The sequence below is a fragment of the Vipera berus genome (genome assembly GCF_964194415.1).
Source record: "Vipera berus genome assembly, chromosome: 13".
Classification (NCBI taxonomy): Eukaryota; Metazoa; Chordata; class Lepidosauria; order Squamata; family Viperidae; genus Vipera; species Vipera berus.
Window position 1 is genome coordinate 4,408,192 of NC_138216.1, and position 18,973 is coordinate 4,427,164.

An 18,973-nucleotide genomic window follows, 5' to 3' on the forward strand; every position below is an offset into this window, starting at 1 on the left:
AAAAGAAGGAAGGAAAAGAGGGAGGGAGGGAGGAAGGAAGGAGGGAGGGAGGGAGGGAGGAAAGAAGGAAAGAAAAAAGGAAGGAAAAGGAAGGAAAAGAGGGAGGGAGAGAAGGGTAGGAAGGAAGAAAGGAAGGAAGGAAGGGAGGGAGGAAATACTGAGAGAGATTAGGGAGGGAGGGAGGAAAGAAGGAAAGAAAAAAGGAAGGAAAAGAGGGAGGGAGAGAAGGGAATGAATGAAGGGGGGAAGGAAACTGGTACTGCTGAGTGAAATAAATAAATAAAAAAACAGCTGAAGTAATTTGATGGATATTGGATGATTCCCTTCCTCAAAGGGAGCAGACAAAACTTCCTTTGGTAAGGGATTTATTCTGATCCAGGGCGGAGTCGGTTAGCTCAATGTCACCCTTTCACTGGAGGTACAAACTTCAGCCGCTTCCCTTCCTTTCCACTTTCAGCGAGCTCAAGAAGAGATAGATGCCCGTGATTCAGTCCTTCCCTCTTTTGGATTCTTTTTAAAGCCTTAATTAAAGGCCAAAAACCCTCGCAGGAGGTTGAGCTCGACTCCCAGTGACGTATCCGCACAGCCGTGGTTTGTGTTGCCTTCTGGGATCTTTGTTTTGATTTCCGAGTCTCGCCTGCAGACCTAAAACTGTCTGATGGTCTCTCGCCCAAGTACTAACTGGGGCCCGTCCTCTTTAGTTTCCAACATCAGCCAAGTTCAAAAGCGAGATCCTTTACTGGAATGAAAAGAGAAGACTGAACAATTGACGGAATACAGAATAACAGAGTTGGAAGTGAACCTTGGAGGTCTTCTAGTCCAACCTCCCTGCTCAAGCAGAAGACCCTATGAGTTCATGGTGACCTAACCCTAACCCTAAGTGGAGTTTTCCTCCAATGGGATTTTCCCATGTATTTTACCAGGAAACATAGATAGGGCAGCCTAGAAAGGTAAGTGCCCTCCTAACCATACCCAAGCACTCCAAATTTGTTGGCAATGTCCATTTTGCTCTATGAGTTCATGGTGATCTAACCCTAACCCTAAGTGGAATTTTCCTCCAATGGGATTTTCCCATGTATTTTACCAGGAAACATAGCTAGGGCAGCCTAGAAAGGTAAGTGCCCTCCTAACCATACCCAAGTATTCCGAGTTTGTTGGCAATGTCCATTTTGCTCTCCGAGTTCATGGTGACATAACCCTAACCCTATACCATTCCAGACAAATGGCTGTTCAGTCTGTTCTTCAAAATCTCCAGTGATGGAGCACCCACAATTTTTGGAAGCAAGTCGTTCCTCTGATTAATTGTTCTCACTGTCAGGAAATTTCTCCTTAGTTCCAGGTTGCTTCTCTCCTTGATTAGTTTCCATCCACTGTTTCTTGTCCTGCCATTTGGTGCTTTGGAGAATAGCTTGACCCCCTATTCTTTGGGGCAGCCCCTCAAATATTGGAGGACTGCTATTAAGTTTCTCCTAGTTCTTCTTTTCACTAGACTAGACGTACCCAATTCTTCATGTGTTTTAGCCTTCAGCCCCACAATCATCTTTGCTGCTCTTCTCTGCATTCTTGTGCTCAGGTTTCACACTGGGGTCATTAAGCATACCCATTGCATAGCTAGAAGGCATTTTTGGGAAAATGGGAAGTAAACCCCAATTTTTCGGCAGAAAAAAATGTTGTAAATCACAGCCACATGACTCTGGGACATTGCAAAGGGCGGTAATTGTGTCCCATTGCTGAGGGTTCAAAATGTGGACATGTGACCAAGCTTTCCCAGCCATTGAAACTTCAGAACTGGGTGGTAAGTCCCATTTTATGGTGGGGTGTGTGTGGATTTGTCGTAACTTCAGACTGCCACTAAGTGAACAGTTGCACATTGAGGAGTACCTGTATTATCCAACACTCTTTTGTGCTCTACTGTATCTTGGTCTCCTCTACTTCCCATTTCTGATTTGCAAGAAATCTAAAAATGCCGAGTCCCCATTCCACATTTGAGTTTCCTTTTTCTCTTTTGAGGAAACTGGAAGAGTGAAATTAATGTTGCGGGTGGCAGTCATCTTAAGACGGAGTGGTGCAATTTTTTTTTTGCCAACTTGAAATCTTCATTTGACCTTTCAACAAACTGTCAGAGGTGACAATTCAAAAAAAAAATGAAAAGAAAAAGAAGAAGAACTAAGAGGGCCTGGGGCAAAAAAAGAGAGCTGAACTGGGCCTGCTATTGTTTTTTTTTAAAAAAAAAACCTGAATTCAGATGACGTTTAAGCTGACAATACTGGAATGCTGCATCCAGTTTTGGTCACCACGATATAAAAATGACGTTGAGGCTTTACGTAGAAAGAGTGTGGGGAAGAGCAACTAAGATGATTAGGAGACTGGAGGCTAAAAGAAAGGAAGAATGGTTGCTTGAATTGGGTATGTCTACTCTAATGAAAGGGACGCGGTGGCTCAGTGGGTTAGGACGCTGAACTTGTCGATCGGAAGGTCGGCAGTTTGGCGGGTCGAATCCCGAGTGCCGCGTAGCAGAGTGAGCGCCTGTTACGCGTCCCAGCTTCTGCCAACCTAGCAGTTTGAAAGCACGTAAACATGCAAGTAGAAAAATAGGGACCACTCCGGTGGGAAGGTAACAGCGTTCCGTGTGCCTTTGGCATCTAGTCATGCCGGCCACATGACCACGGAGACGTCCTCGGACAAGCGCTGGCTCTTCGGCTTTGAAACGGAGATGAGCACCGGCCCCTACAGTCGGAAACGACTAGCACGCATGTGCGGGGGAACCTTTACCTTTAACTAGCATATCTGCGACTTGCAATAAACAAATTATAGTCTGTGCAAGAGACAAAGCAGTGTTCTTAATGTCCCTTTGGGGGGACAGAATCCATTAGCAGTGTATAACATTACAAAGATTTGTCTCATTAAGTTCCTCCTCCTCTGTCTCATCCCCTCCTCTTGCTCCTTCCTCTCCCAACCACCATTCTTTCTTCTTCTCCTTTGACTTCTCCTCCTTCTCCTGCCTTCTCTTCTCCTTCTCCTTCACCGCCCTTCCTTCCCCTTCTCCTCCTTTTCCTTTGCTTTCTTCTCCCTCTTCTCCTGTTTCCCCTCCCCCTCGTGCTCCTCCTTTTTCTGAAAGCAAACCCACTTGCTTTCAAGGTAGATAATACGAAGATTATACTGTTTATAAATGCTGTAATAGCAAAAACACCGCTTAGGCAGCATGCGTCTCTCTCTCTCTCTCTCTCTCTCTCTCTCTCTCTCTCTCTCTCTCTCTCTCTCTCTCTCTCTCTCTCTCTCTCTCTCTCTTTCATTTCTCTCTCTCTCTCTCTCTCTCTCTCTTTCATTTCTCTCTCTCTCTCTCTCTCTCTTTCATTTCTCTCTCTCTCTCTCTCTCTCTCTCTCTCTCTCTCTCTCTCTTTCTCTCTCTCTCTCTCTCTCTCTCTCTCTCTTTCTCTCCCTCTCTTTCTCTCTCTCTCTCTCTCTCTCTGTGTGTGTGTGTGTGTGTGTGTGTGTGTGTCTGGCAAAGCGATCTGTATTTAATGGATTGTTTTGCATTACATTTGCACACACCACGTATAGGCCTATTTTCACAGCAGTACCCTACGCATTTAGGTTAATGTGTATACCGTTGCATCAACCAGGGCGACAACAACAATCGCTGCCACCCTGGTGGCCCAGATGCAAACGGGAGGGATCTGGTGCCATCTCTGGAATAAATCCGAAAGAGTGAAGATCAAGATTTGTTCCCACAGATACAGCTGCAGTTTTTGGAGATGTGCCGATGACCTGCCTAACAAACTGCAAATGAGATGGTGAAATCTGGATCCTTTGAAGTCGCTGACATTTTTGCGATTGGTGCCAATGCTGCTGTCGGGATTTAAATCCTCCCTAGGAGAGAGGAAAGCCTTGTACATCTGGCAACTTTCTGCTTTCTAAACACACACACACACACACACACACACACACACACACAGGGGGTGGTGTTGGTGTTGGGGTGGCAGAGGATCAGCATAAGCCACAAAGCGGGTAGAGTAACCAGCCTCCCCCCCTGTGGAGTTGAAGGTTGGTATAACGAGAAACAGATAACGGATAGAAGAGACTATTTGTAGCTCAGGGTTAAAGTCTGGGGACCTCCGTGCTCTCTGAGCTCGGTTAGTTCCTCTTGGCAGAGATTTCATGACCCAGCTAGGTAACATCATCAGTGCTAGAAGGGAATAGGGTTTGCAGGGAGGAGGAGGAGGAGGAGGAGAAGGAGGAGGAGGAGGGGAAGGGGGAGGAGGAGGAGAGGAGGAGTGGAGGAGGAGGAAGAGGACTGTGGGAACCTCAGTGCTCTCTGAGCTTGGTTGTTTCCTTGCAGACATTTCATTACCCAACTAGGTAACATCATCAGTGCTAGAAGGGAATAGGCTTTGCAGAGAGGAGGAGGAGGAGGAGGAGGAGGAGGAGGAGGAGGAGGAGGAGGAAGAGCAAAGTCAACCTGAGAAGCCTTGCTTAAAGACAGCATGATTTATTTCACAACTGCACTGATTTCCTTAGCCACCCTGGCCAGAAAGATCACAAAATAGAGCAAAACTCACTTTAACAACCACCTTTCTTAGCAATGGAAAGTCCGGTCCTGGCTGTAGTTGCAAATCAAGGACTACGTGACCACCGGCTTAACACGTCACACCAGGTATAATACGCTTACTAAATGAACAGCCTCAAAAATGTTAGCTTCAAGCTCAGGGCGCAGAGATCCTGTATTATTGGAGACTTGGGTGTGAATGACAGATGCAATTTCTCTTCGAGTTCCTATCCCGAGCCGAAATCATATCACGGGCTTTTAATGAAAACACTTGACGTTCGACAGAGTTTATCTCTTTTGCTAACTCAGAAAATCTGTGTCAAATTCAAGAAAGAAACAGATTTGGTTGTTTTTGTGTGTGTGTGGTTTTTCTTTCTTTCTTTTTTTTGTCTAATGCTGATGAAATCGCTCTAGGGATTTCACAGAGGCTTTCATAATTTACTCCTCCTTTTTATTGCCTTTATATATATATATATATATATAGATAGATAGATAGATAGATAGATAGATATAGATAGATACTGTATAGATATAGATATAGATATAGATATAGATATAGATATACACATAGACATAGACATGTATATGTTTATGTTTATGTATATGTATATGTATATGTATATGTATATGTATATGTATATGTATATGTATATGTATATGTATATGTATATGTATATGTACGTGGGGGAAAAACCCGAATGACCAAAGATCCACATACAAACACCCGCGAAAACCTCAGAAAACATATATATGTATATATATGTATATATATGTATATATATAAGGGACGCGGTGGCTCAGTGGGTTAGGACGCTGAGCTTGTCGATCGGAAGGTCGGCAGTTTGGCGGGTCGAATCCCGAGTGCCGCGTAACAGAGTGAGCGCCTGTTACTCGTCCCAGCTTCTGCCAACCTAGCAGTTCGAAAGCACGTAAAAATGCAAGTAGAAAAATAGGGACCACTCCGGTGGGAAGGTAACAGCGTTCCGTGCACCTTTGGCGTCTAGTCATGCCGGCCACATGACCACGGAGATGTCCTCGGACAAGCGCTGGCTCTTCGGCTTTGAAACGGAGATGAGCACCGGCCCCTAGAGTCGGAAACGACTAGCACGCATGTGCGGGGGAACCTTTACCTTTACCTTATATGTATATATATATGTGTGTGTGTGTGTAAATTATTCAAATTGCTAATAAAGAATTAGGGAGGAAAGAAAGATTTAACTAACAAGGTATTCAAAAGACTTGACAAATACTTAACACACACACACACACACACATATATATATATGTATGTATATATGTATATATGTATGTATGTATATATAAAAGGCTAGAATTATTGTGCCACCGTGCAAATTAAGAAGCTGCCTCAGCAGCCCAGATAAGGAAGAGAGAATGAAAAGAGACACCCTGAACTGCAGTAGACTCATTTACAGAAAGAAAAGTAACCAACCCAATTGGGAGAACTGGAAGGAAACTTCATTTCTCACAACGCACTGTGAAAAAATTAGGGTTCCCCTTCCTTTCAGGGAAAAGAAGCAAAGCGGGTAGAGAGATGGGAAGGAGACAACGCATTGCTGAGCGAGGCCCTGTGTTCAACTCCCCCACTAAGATGGGACTCAGCTTTCAGACTCAGCTTTCAGGGCGAGGGGAGACACAACAACAGCAGCGTACCAATATTTGAGGGGCTGCCCCAAAGAAGAGGGTGTCAAGCTGTTCTCCAAAGCCCCTGAAGGCAGGACAGGAAACAAATAGATGGAAACTAACCAAGGAGAGAAGCAACCTAGAACTAGGGAGAAACTTCCTGACAGTTAGAACAATTAGCCAGTGGAACAACCTGCCTCCAGAAGCTGTGAATGCTCCAACACTGGAAGTTTTTAAGAAGAGACTGGACAGCCATTGGTCTGAAATGGTAGAGGCTCTCCTACCTGAGCAGGGGGTTGGACTAGATGGCCTCCAAGGTCCCTTCCAACTCTGTGTTTCTGTTATTCTGCAACAGAAATCAGAATAGCTGACTTAATGAAGAGAAGGGCTAGGGGGGACAGGATAGCAGTGTTTCCAGTATCTCAGGGGCTGCCCCAAAGAAGAGGGAGTCAAGCTATTCTCCAAAGCTCCTGAAGGCAGGACAAGAAGCAACAGATGGAAACTCATCGAGGAGAGAAGCAACCTAGAACTAAGGAGAAGTTTCCTGACAGAACAATTAATCTGTGGAACAACCTGCTTCCAGAAGCTGGGAATGCTCCAACACTGGATGTTTTTAAGAAGAGACTGGACAGCCACTTGTCTGAAATGGTATAGGCTCTCCTGCTTGAGCAGGGGGCTGGACTAGAAGATCTCCAAGGTCCCCTCTAGCTCTATTCTATTATAGTTTAACTCACAGCTTCTGGAGGCAAGCCATTCCACTGATTAATTTTTCTCATTATCAGGAAATTTAGTTTTAAGTTGGTTGTCTCCTGGATTAGTTTCCATCCACTGCTCTTTAATGCCCTTCCTTCCTTCCTTCCTTCCTTCCTTCCTTCCTTCCTTCCTTCCTTCCTTCCTTCCTTCCTTCATCTCTCTCTCTCTCTCTGTCTCTCTCTCTCTCTCTCTCTCTTTCTTTCTTTCTTTCTTTCTTTCTTTCTTTCTTTCTTTCTTTCTTTCTTTCTTTCTTTCTCTTTATTCTACATTTCTTTCTTTCCCCTTTTCCTTTCTCCCTTTCCCTTCTCTCCCTCCCCTTCACCTGTATTTTATATTCTGATTAGTTTAACAAAAAATATTTTTTAAAGAGATTGAAAGAGTCCCTTGGAGTTGGATGGCTAATAAAGTGAGATAAATAATAATAAAATAATGATTGTTAAAAAAAATCTCATTTAGGATCCTATCGAATTCCTCCAGCGCTTTTCCGATGCAGCTGAATTTTAGACACGCCTTAAGCTACAGCTCTCTTCTCTCTCCTGCTTAGTTATTTGCACACTATTTGAATGCTATTGTCTCACTTTCAGGAGTGAGTCCCCTTTGGCAAAGCACGGGACCCCCACTTATTTTACTCTTTCTGAGCGTCTTTCAATTATATTTTGTCCTAATGCCTGCGCATTTAGTTCCACTTATCCCCGGCTAATAGTTCAGCTCATTGTCAAATACCCATTAACATAAAATCAACATAGCAATTTTGATCAAGTCCTTCTATCATTAACCCATTTTAAAGGGGAGCTGCAGCTCCCATTTCAAATACATTTAATTATTGGCTTAATAACAGTAGAAGATTCTTTGGTCCTATAGAAAACAAGAGAGGAAAAATTAACAGTTCGCATGCCACCCCAAGCTTTCTTCTGAATGTTGTGATGAATTCTGAATTAATTGCCAAACTTGTCCTTTGGGCAAACGTGGCCTATCAGGGGTCGTGTGGGACTTAGGTGGTTTTCCTAGCCAATCAGAGACAGCTACAAGGTGGATGAAAATAAAGACTTGGAATCTGAATAAGAAAATGGAAGGAAGGTTACGTTCTGCTAAAACAGTGAGGCAGATATTTTGGGGAAATGAAATCCAGTGTGATAGATAGATAGATAGATAGATAGATAGATAGATAGATAGATAGATAGATAGATAGATAGATAGATTAAACAGATAAACAATAAACAGATAGAGAGATAGAGACAGCCAGATGATAAACAGTTAAAAGATAGAGAGGGATGATAGATAAACAGAAAATACATAGACAGAAAGAGATAGAAAGAGAGGGAGACAGGTAGATAGAAAGAGATGGAGAGATAGAGAGGCAGATGATAAACAGATAATGGATAGAATGAGATAGATAGGCAGGTAGATAGCAACAGACAGATTATAGATTAAACAGATAATAGACACAGAGAGAGAGAGAGAGAGAGAGAGAGAACGATATATATATATATATATATATATATATATATATATATATATATATATATATATATATATATAGAGAGAGAGAGAGAGAGAGAGAGAGAGAGATGTTAATTGAAGCATTAATTCAGTGGTCTCAGTAACACAGAGGCATATTCTCTATCTTTCTGAAAAAAGCAATTAAATCTTCGATCTGCCTGCTCTACTTAGATATATTAATCCAATCCTTTCAACAATGGGGATGTCTACTCTTGGACCAAATTTTTTAATTCTGTCCAGCCATCCTGTAACAAACTGGGCTGCGGTTTCTCTCCCGTTCTAACCCAATCGTCACGAAAGAGAGATATACGTCTGTCAAACAAAAATAAAGATTAAATCCATGACTGCGCAGTGGAAACCTTACCCCTTATTCCACTTACGTACCTGCATCATGTGTAAACAGTTAAAGGGGAAGGAATGCGGGCTTTGAGATCCAATGAATGAAATCTAAGCTATTTCCTACTTTGGTTTTTTCAAAATAATCATTAATGTGCTAAGCACATTCATTTGTGCTTTAAAATTGTAAGCCGCCCTGAGTCTTCGGAGAAGGGCGGGATATCAATGGGATTAAAAAAAAAAGGAATTTCTGTTATTTCAAACATTTAAAAGTAGGCTGGTCGAAAGCTGCACTGAATTGTCCATCCCAGGCGTGACGTAGATATGAGTCCACCACCCTCTTTAAACTTCTACACGCCATCTTTCTTGTTGGTAACAGCCACGTTGTTGTTACTAACAACTGTTAAGGAGATGGTTGTTATCATGTTGTTGTTACTAAGATCCATCCAAAGAGAGAAGCAGCCTGGAATTAAGGAGAAACTTCCTGACAGTGAGGACAATTAGACAGTGGAACTGCTTGCTACCAGAAGTTGTGGGTGCTCCATCACTGGAGGCTTTCAAGAAGAGACTGGATGGCCACTTGTCTGAAACGGTATAGGTTTTCCTGCTTGAGCAGGGGGCTGGACTAGAAGACCTCCAAGGTCCCTTCCAGATCTATTCTGATTGTCTGATGTTACTAACTTAACTGCTGCAGTGATTCACCTAACAGCCGGGGCGAGAAAAGTCGTAAAACGGGGCCAAAACTGACTAAACGCATGTCTCACTTAGCAACAGAAAGTTGTGCCTCAATTGTGGTCGTCAGTCAGGGACTGTCTGTAGATGGGAAGAAAAAAAAACACCCTGAAGCCTTGTCTTTTTTAAAAAAGAAAGAAATGCAACGAGTAACATTTACATTTCCTACTCTAATGGAGATAGGGACGTGGTGGTTCAGTGGGTTAGGATGCTGAGCTTGTCGATCAGAAGGTCGGCAGTTTGGCGGGTCGAATCCCAAGTGCCGCGTAGCAGAGTGAGCGCCTGTTACTCGTCCCAGCTTCTGCCAACCTAGCAGTTCGAAAGCATGTAAAAATGCAAGTAGAAAAATAGGGACCACTCCGGTGGGAAGGGAACAGCGTTCCGTGCGCCTTTGGCGTCCAGTCATGCCGGCCACATGACCACGGAGACGTTCTCGGACAAGCGCCGGCTCTTCGGCTTTGAAACGGAGATGAGCACCGGCCCCTAGAGTCGGAAACGACTAGCACGCATGTGCGGGGGAACCTTTACCTTTACCTTTACTCTAATGGAAGAAAGCAAGCTGATTTCTTTTTTTTTCTTCAGATCTCTCCAATGCTGTCATATAGCCTGGGTGAATCTGTGAGCCAGGGTGAGCCTGACCTTGAGGCAGAGCGACACCGGTCAGTATTAAATTACCACAATGTCTGCTGTTTAGTTTATCTTTGGGACTCGTGAAGATGAGATGATTGTAGAACTTCATTTGTAGAATTGCTAACTCACGGCAGGGCAGGGCAGGGCAGGGCAGGGCAGGGCAGGGCAGGGCAGGGCAGGGCAGGGGAGAGAGAGAGAGAGAGAGAGAGAGAGAGAGAGAGAGAGAGAGAGAGAGAGAGAGAGAGAGAGAGAGAGAGAGAGAGAGAGAGAGAGAGAGAGAGAGAGAGAGAGAGATATGGTGATAAATGCTTTATTTATAATTGTCCCAAAGGCCCAGGAGTGAGGGGAGGGTGTGTGTGTTGTGTTACGGATGCTTCTTTTAATTTCCTCTGGGGTGTCATCAAACTAATGCATGCTTTGCCCTGAAGAAAGAAAAAAAATGCAAATACCCAGCTTGAATTCCAAAAACAATCTAGCAGGGATTACCTCCTTGCCCACTTCTCACAATAAAGAATAAAGAGGGCTGTAGGGGAAAATCGGTTGGGTCAGATGCTCCCAATTTCTCCCTCGATTTTGGATGGGTTCTGAAGGAAGGAAGGAAGGGGGGCAGGGGTGGGCGCAGAAGAATCCTTGAATTTGCATAGTTGCCATGGAGAACAAGACAGCTGCCTGCAGACTCACACATGGCCAAACCCGCCCCCCCTTATAAATCACACCCCAGTGGAAGGGTGTTGCATTAAGATATCAGGTAGCCCAAGAAATATGCGCTGCCTGCCCAGTTCAGCTGTGAGAAAATGTTTTCTATGGAGGCCTGCTTCCTGCCGTCTAACAATACTGATGCTTTTTAGCAGATGGTCCTAAGAGTGACAGGTATAAATGTAATCCCAAGCACCAATGCACAATAAATCAGAATTAGCCATGAAAGAAATAGACAGAACAGGCTTTCTTCTTTCTGAATGTCCTCCTCCTCCTCTTCCTCCTCCTCCTCCTCCTCCTCCTCTCCACAAACCCCATTCCCTTTTAGCACTGATGATGTTACCTAGTTGGGTCATGAAATGTCCACAAGAAAACCACCAAGCTCAGTGACAATAAAGAATCTCACAGTCGTCCTCCTTCTCTTCCTCCTCTTCCTCTTCCTCCTCCTCCTCTTCTTCTTCCTCCTCCTCCTCTTCCTCCTCCTCCTCCTCCTCCTCTCCACAGACCCCACTCACTTCTAGCACTGAAGATGTTACCTAGTTGGATAACAAAACATCTGCAAAAAGCCAACCACGCTCTAAGACCACCAAAGAAGACTCCATAGTCCTCCTCCTCCTCCTCCTCCTCCTCCTCCTCCTCCTCCTCCTCCTCCTCTCCACAGACCCCACTCACTTCTAGCACTGAAGATGTTACCTAGTTGGATAACAAAACATCTGCAAAAAGCCAACCACGCTCTAAGACCACCAAAGAAGACTCCATAGTCCTCCTCCTCCTCCTCCTCCTCCTCCTCCTCCTCCTCCTCCTCCTCCTCTCCACAGACCCCACTCACTTCTAGCACTGAAGATGTTACCTAGTTGGATAACAAAACATCTGCAAAAAGCCAACCATGCTCTAAGACCACCAAAGAAGACTCCATAGTCCTCCTCCTCCTCCTCCTCCTCCTCCTCCTCCTCCTCCTCCTCCTCCTCTCCACACACCCCACTCACTTCTAGCACTGAAGATGTTACCTAGTTGGATAACAAAACATCTGCAAAAAGCCAACCACGCTCTAAGACCACCAAAGAAGACTCCATAGTCGTCGTCGTCCTCCTCCTCCTCCTCCTCCTCCTCCTCCTCCTCCCTCCTCCCAATTGTATTGATCCATTTTCCAAAGTGTTCCTGCAAAAGGACTTGTGAAAAGGGAAACAGATCAGCTATTTAGTTTACAAGAGCCACATAGATAGGCTCTTGGCCAGAAATATCAGAAAGACAATAAAATAATAAAATAAAATAGTAAAGAAAAATGAATCAAATCAAAATAGAGCTTTCCTTTTCAGGACCCGGGTGACGGTATCTCGTCAACCTGGACTAATCTTTTCTTGATTTGATGTTGAGTTCCATGGGCAACCAAAGACAACCTTTTCACTCCATTTCTTTCTTTCTGCTATCATTATCATCATCATCATCATCACCACCTCCTTTTCCTCCAGGTCAGCGAAAGACCAGAACATTACCCATCTTCAAATTAGCTGACAAGCTCAAGGGAAATCAAAAGAGCTTCGTTTCTGCCTACTTTTCAGTCCATTATCAAGGGCTAAGTAAGCCCTACAGCTGTTTTCATTTAGGCTAATGTTTGTGCAGCCTAGGCCTGCAAAACCAGATGTTGAGCATCTGGAAAGGCTCCATTACTGTCAGGAGTCAATTCTCAGGAATTCAGAGATGAGCTGCAAATCTAAATCAGGAGGTGAGACCAAGGGGTTCTAGCTGAGAAACATACCAAAGCTAGAAAAAGAGAGTGGGGAAAAACAAATCAACCGCAGAGAATAAATATGAATTTAAGCATGCAAAGCCCTCTTTGACATCCTATCATATTTTGATGCTATGTGGACGTTAGGGAAAAACCTACTTGGTTCATAGCTTTATTAGATTACCATCTGGCCTTTATTACGTTATAAGTAATTCAATGTGGCAAACATGCCTAAGATCTTTCCTCCTCCTCTTTCCCCCCTAACAACCTTGTGAGGTGGGTTGGTCTGGGAGTGACTGACCTAAGGTCATGCAGCTAAGGCAGGAGTAGAACTCACTGCCTCCTGGTGATCGGCCCAAAGTCACCCAGCCAGCTTTCATATCTAAGCTGGAACTAGAACTTACCATCTCCTGGTGATTGGGCCAAAGTCACCCAGCCAACTTTCATATCTAAGCTGGAACTAGAACTTACCATCTCCTGGTGATTGGGCCAAAGTCACCCAGCCAGCTTTCATATCTAAGCTGGAACTAGAACTTACCATCTCCTGGTGATTGGGCCAAAGTCACCCAGCCAGCTAAGCTGGAACTAGAACTTACCATCTCCTGGTGATTGGGCCAAAGTCACCCAGCCAACTTTCATATCTAAGCTGGAACTAGAACTTACCATCTCCTGGTGATTGGGCCAAAGTCACCCAGCCAGCTTTCATATCTAAGCTGGAACTAGAACTCACCATCTCCTGGTGATTGGGCCAAAGTCACCCGGCCAGCTTTCATATCTAAGCTGGAACTAGAACTCACAGTCTCCTGGTTTCCAGGCCAGCACCTTACCCACTACACCAAACGGGCTCCCTTTTGATGTAAGCTTAAGCAATATCCCACCCACAGTGCAATCCCAAATTCTTTCTCAGCAAAACAAAATCCTATGCCTTCACAGCAGCCACATCTTGCAATGTGTTCTACGGAGCAAAACCAGGTACAAAAACTGGGTGCCTCGGGGGAAAGTGCAGAAAACCAGAAGGATCTATGTGACTTTTTTAAAAAAATAAAATAAAATTCAGAGGTGGCAAAGGGACCGACCTGAAGACCGGAAGAATCTGAAACTTGAGAGAAAGGGAAATTGATGGTTTACCTTTAGCCACGGGCCTCTCCCAACTTTTTGACAGGAACCACCATCAGATGCCTTCAAATGCATCAGGCTGATGGGTCAAATTTCTACCTGCCAGAGTATTTTTTTTCCCAGCACAGGAGCCAGGGTCCCTGTTTTGTATTAATCCTGACAGTCTACAATCCCTGCTTGGAATTGGATATGGCTGGGTTAGAGGTAGAAAAACCATCTCCATAGCAACACAAACATCTCAAATCCGCCCACTCGGGGTCCTGGCAGGATTGGAGCCCTAGCTATTCCTGCTTTCCTGAGCTGTGGCAGCATTCTCTTTTCAGCTGCTTTTAAGGCTAATTAAATACCACTTGACATTGTGTGGAATAAACAAAGACGGGCTTCTCCGCCGGGCCCCCACCGAAACCATTTCAGAGGGTCTGTTGCTCCTCCGGGGAAGTTGACCTCCCAAAGAATAAGCAGCCTAATTAGCCACCACCTAGGAGGCGCATCCCGGCACAATCTGTGGCTGCAAACTCTGAACAATTAATCATTTAGCTCAGATAGGTCACCCGTTTGATTATTCCCTTTTTCTTCTTCTAGCCAACCTGGGTTCTAACTGAAGAGGGGATTCGTGAAGCAAAAAAAAACAAAAACAAGGCTCGGTGATTGGAGAGGGTCCCCCCTCCCTCACCCACTACCACCTGGAAATAAAAATAGAGACAAACAGTTAATCAGAGAGAGGCTGAGACTGGAGCTTTGGCTACTTGGATGTTTCTATTCCTAGCACCTTAGTCAAGCTGAACTTTATTGCAATTACCCGTTTGGTTCGGCCCTGTGGAATCAAGACACATCTCTACTTTTAAGGCATCCCTTTCATTTGGAAAATTGGGGCGTGGGGGTGGGGAGCAGAATTCTTATCAAACTTCTGCTATTAAGACGTTGAGAATAGATCTCCTGGACTACCAGACCAAGGGATATTCAGTGGAGCTCCCTCCCTCCTTCCTTCCTTCCTTCCTTCCTTCCTTCCTTCCTTCCTTCCTTCCTTCCTTCCTTCCTTCCTTCTTCCCTCCCTCCCTCCCTCCCTTCTTCAACTTTAAGAAAGATTTGTGGCCATCACCACCTCCTTTGCAGATGGGTCTCACAGGACTTTTGAATTGGGGACCCTGGAGATCTTAATATTAAGGGCAATATTAAGAAATGCTTTAGTTATTTGTAGACTATCTGAGGAGAGGATCAGAAATTTGGATGGAGTTTGGTGGTCAATGGCTGCACTTCATGGTGATCAGAGGGGGTGTCAGGATACACATATCTGACCCTTTTTACAGCACATAGATCCATTTCCACTTTTGTAGGTGAGAAAGTCTCAACTTTTCTCTGTCCGGAATTAATTCTGATCTACAAGGAACTTGATGTAAATGAGTCCCAGCACAATCTCTTCCTGCTAGTGGAAAACCAAGAGCAGATCCCAATACAAGGGTGGTTCAGTACCATGGATAGCTCCATAGGGGCAACTCAATTTAATAAGCATGTGTCCACATAGGAGTCCTTCCTTCCTTCCTTCCTTCCTTTCCTCTCCTCCCTCCCTCCTTTCTTCCTTCTTTCCTGCCTTCCTTCCCTCTCCTCCCTCCTTCCCTTCTTCCTTCCCTCCCTCCTTCCCATCTTTCCTTCATTTTTCCCTTCCTTCCTTCCTTCCTTCCTTCCTTCCTTCCTTCCTTCCTTCCTTCCTTCCTTCCTTCCTTCCTTCCTCAACCATCACCACTATCTTTGCAAATGTGACTTGTCAATACTCTTCCTTTACATTTTCAGGTATCAATCCAGACATTGGAAGACATATCAAATTAATAGAAAACCAGAATGCCTCTTGCATTCCTGAAATCTAATTTCACCCCTGGTTAAGTTGATGTTGGTAGCTTTTGTTCCTGTGTGTAACAGCCAAGAACGTGGTACGAGGGTCCTTCCTTTTGATACTCACCAAGAATAGACTGTAGTTGTCACTTACCTTAGTTCCAATCCCACCTGTTTGGGTTCTTGTTTGTTTGTTTAAAACAAGCTGGTTAAGAATGTGGGAGGCTTTTGTTTGGATTAAATAAGCTGGCCTAATTGTAAATATGAAAATAGGAACCGTGATGGTTCAGATTGCACATGAATCTAAATTTTGCAGCACAGCCTGAAACACACACACCAAGATGTCTGTGTAAGGAATAATCACATGGGGAAAAAACCAGGCCTACCCACTGCAGGTAGTAGGGACAGCTGTGTACGACAAGAAATGTAAATTGTTTGCAAGTGGGGGTGTGAAAATTCTGCCAAGCCTGTTATGCTGGCTCTTTCATCATTGTATCCCTTTACATTTTCTCCCCAAGTTCACAGTGTAAAAATAATCATTTTTGAGAAGAGGTCCTTTCAACATTTCTTCCCCGGATGACTGGACCTGTGCCCAGACTTATTTTGTTTTTTTAAGCCTGGGTGGACTTCATCAGAATTCCAGCTGAGGAGGTGGACCAGCTCTTGAAAGTAGAAAAGTATGGGCAGCAGTAATGAGAAAATGAGAAGAAGAAGAAGAAGAAGAAGAAGAAGAAGAAGAAGAAGAAGAAGAAGAAGAAGAAGAAGAAGAAGAAGAAGAAGAAGAAGAAGAAGAAGAAGAGAATTCACAGTGTCAACCTAAAGATTTGTGTCAAATCAATGGGGTGTTCTTCAGAAGGGATGGAAGCTTTTCAAAATCTGTAGCAACATAAATTTGGGGCTCAAATGTGGTCATAAGTCAAGGATTACCTGTATATCCCAGTTGCGTCCAACTTGGACGCAAAGTTAGCATTTGCATTATCCTAGTTCAGAGGTAGGCAACCTTGGCTCTTTTATGACTCGTGGACTTCAGCTCCCAGAATTCCTGACTCAGCATGGCTGTTTCAGGAATTCTGAGTATTGAAGTCCACAAGTCATAAAAGAGCCAAGGTTGCCTACCACTGTCATGCAATGCCTTTTTCCCCTCTTCACGGTTAGGGAGAGATTTTTGCTGTAAAGCAGAAGAACCAATGTGGTGAAGGTAAATAGGAGAAACAAAAGCTTTCTCCCCCTACTCCATCTCCTTGAGGTAATGCTCTCCATGATAGGAGCAGTGGGGGGAAAAAAAGAGATACCAAGAATTTCTGATAGTAGGATAACTCTAGCATCCTTGTTCCGAATAGAAATGAACGCATCAATGCCCCAAAGCAACAAGCTCTGCTTTAAGATGAGAAGTCCCCCCCCCAAAAAAAAAAAAATCAGAAAGGCAGCTCCATCAAATGACATTCATCACGTAAGCTACTCAGGAAACATCGGACTCTATGTTCATCAGGGGGAAATGTCAACTTGCTCTTAAAATAGTCGTAAAATTGGTAGGTTGCTGCCCAAGTGTACACAGCACAATGTGGAGTTTGAGCGGTACCGTTGGTTGATTCAGTGGAGACAAAAGAACTTGGGGCCCCTTCCTTTCCCAGCACCCAGACAAATGCTTGGCTGTATGAATAGACGTTGACATTCAAAGACTAGCAGGCTTTGAAAGGAGAAAACAAGCAGGCAGAGAGAGGGAATCAACCATCAAGATCTACCCCTGAGTAGATTGGCAAGGGCACCAGATGAAAAGGAAATTTTGAAAGAGGGCTTCCAGTCTGTCATCTGGCTATATTTGGAGTGCCATGCTCACCATCTTGATGTTCAGAAATGAGGCAGGGATGATTTGGATGGCTATAATTTGAAAGCTTTTCTGGGTAGTCCCCCTGACAGTAGTATTTCTCAACCTTGGCTACTTTAAGATGCCTGGACGTCAACTCCTAGAATTCCAGTCCAAGAGAGAACACATCTACTTCATCTTCTCAATCAGCATGTCTCAACCTTGGCAACTTTAAGATGGGTGGACCTCAGCTCCCAGGATTCCCCAGCCAGTTTAAGTTTTCCCTATGTTGGCTGGGGAATTCCGAGAGAAGTCCACACATCTTCAGCTGGCTGGGAATTCTGGGAGTAGAAGTCCACACATCTTGCGAAGGTTAAGAAACACTGTCCTACACCTTTGAGTTCTGCAAAATAAAGAGCAAAAGCTACAGTGGAGCAAGCGACCTTAAGCTACACCTAAATGGCCTTTCTGAATTTGTAGGGCAGAGAAATTGAATGGAAGATTTCTCTGGAATAAGGTGAAGGATTTCCTTTGCCATTAAGTAAATGCAGTGCTTTTTTTTTTTTGTAAAAGAAAAAGATGCCGGAACTCACACATGTCATACAACCTGCCTTGCCTACCCTACAAGGTTCCATCCAAAAAAGGTGCTGAGCGTTCTATGAGAAAAAAAGCCCTGAGCAAATGTAAGAGCACTCTAATCCACCCAGAAATTTTTTTGTTGATAGTCTTCTTGGAGTGTTATTTCAAAAGTCCATTCTCTTTCATTATCTTGGATGGAAACAAGGAGCATTAACCTATATATTGCAATATCACAACTGAGTATTCTTCCTGATGGGTCTCGTTCTTCTAGTTTGGGGACTCAATTTTTCTACGCTGTGGTATCTCGGCTTTACAGCTAAGACAAGGAGCAGAAGAAGTGGCAGGATGTCAAGTGTAAGCTGACAAGAGGTGAATTGTGGAGGGGAGGTGAAGAACATCAAAGGAGGTTCAGCCTCAAGAAGTGACCTGCATTTTGAACCAGCACAGCTTGTTGAGGTTGTTCAGGTTGTCCCATCAGACAAGAAGGCACCATAATTAGGTGTCTATATCCCTCTCTTTCAAGAATCCTGCTGGGCTTTTCTGCTCAAACCCGGTGAAAAGATCTCTGATAGCTAAGTGTCCCTGGGCTCCCACTGCACATGGCATCACGTAGAATGAAATTAATCAGACCTCGTTTCCCATCCGATGCAAATGACATTATAATTCATTCCAGGCTCCAAGTTCATACCACTTTTTTTATTCTAACATGACAAGAACCTGGAGATATCAAACTGATTGCGATGGAGGTTTGGACAGAGAAGCTTAAGGTCACCTCATCACCAGCCGAGAAGTTCAAGATTCATTCTCTTGGCTACTCCTGAAATGACCCCTTTGGATGGAGGACTGCCCTTTTGTAAAGCTGGACATGAGGCACAAATGACATTTCAAGGGCTTTCTCTTGATTCTGTTGAGCAGGACTTCTAACTGCTTAAGCCACAGAGACTTCCTCTGACATTATTAATCGGGGTGCACCGTTCAGAAGAACTATTATTTCTATAGTGAGACACACTGAACCACTACAGTGGAATTAAATTGCCATTCCCAGAGGTTCTATCTAGCTTTTTCTCCCCAATTGTACCTTACCTGA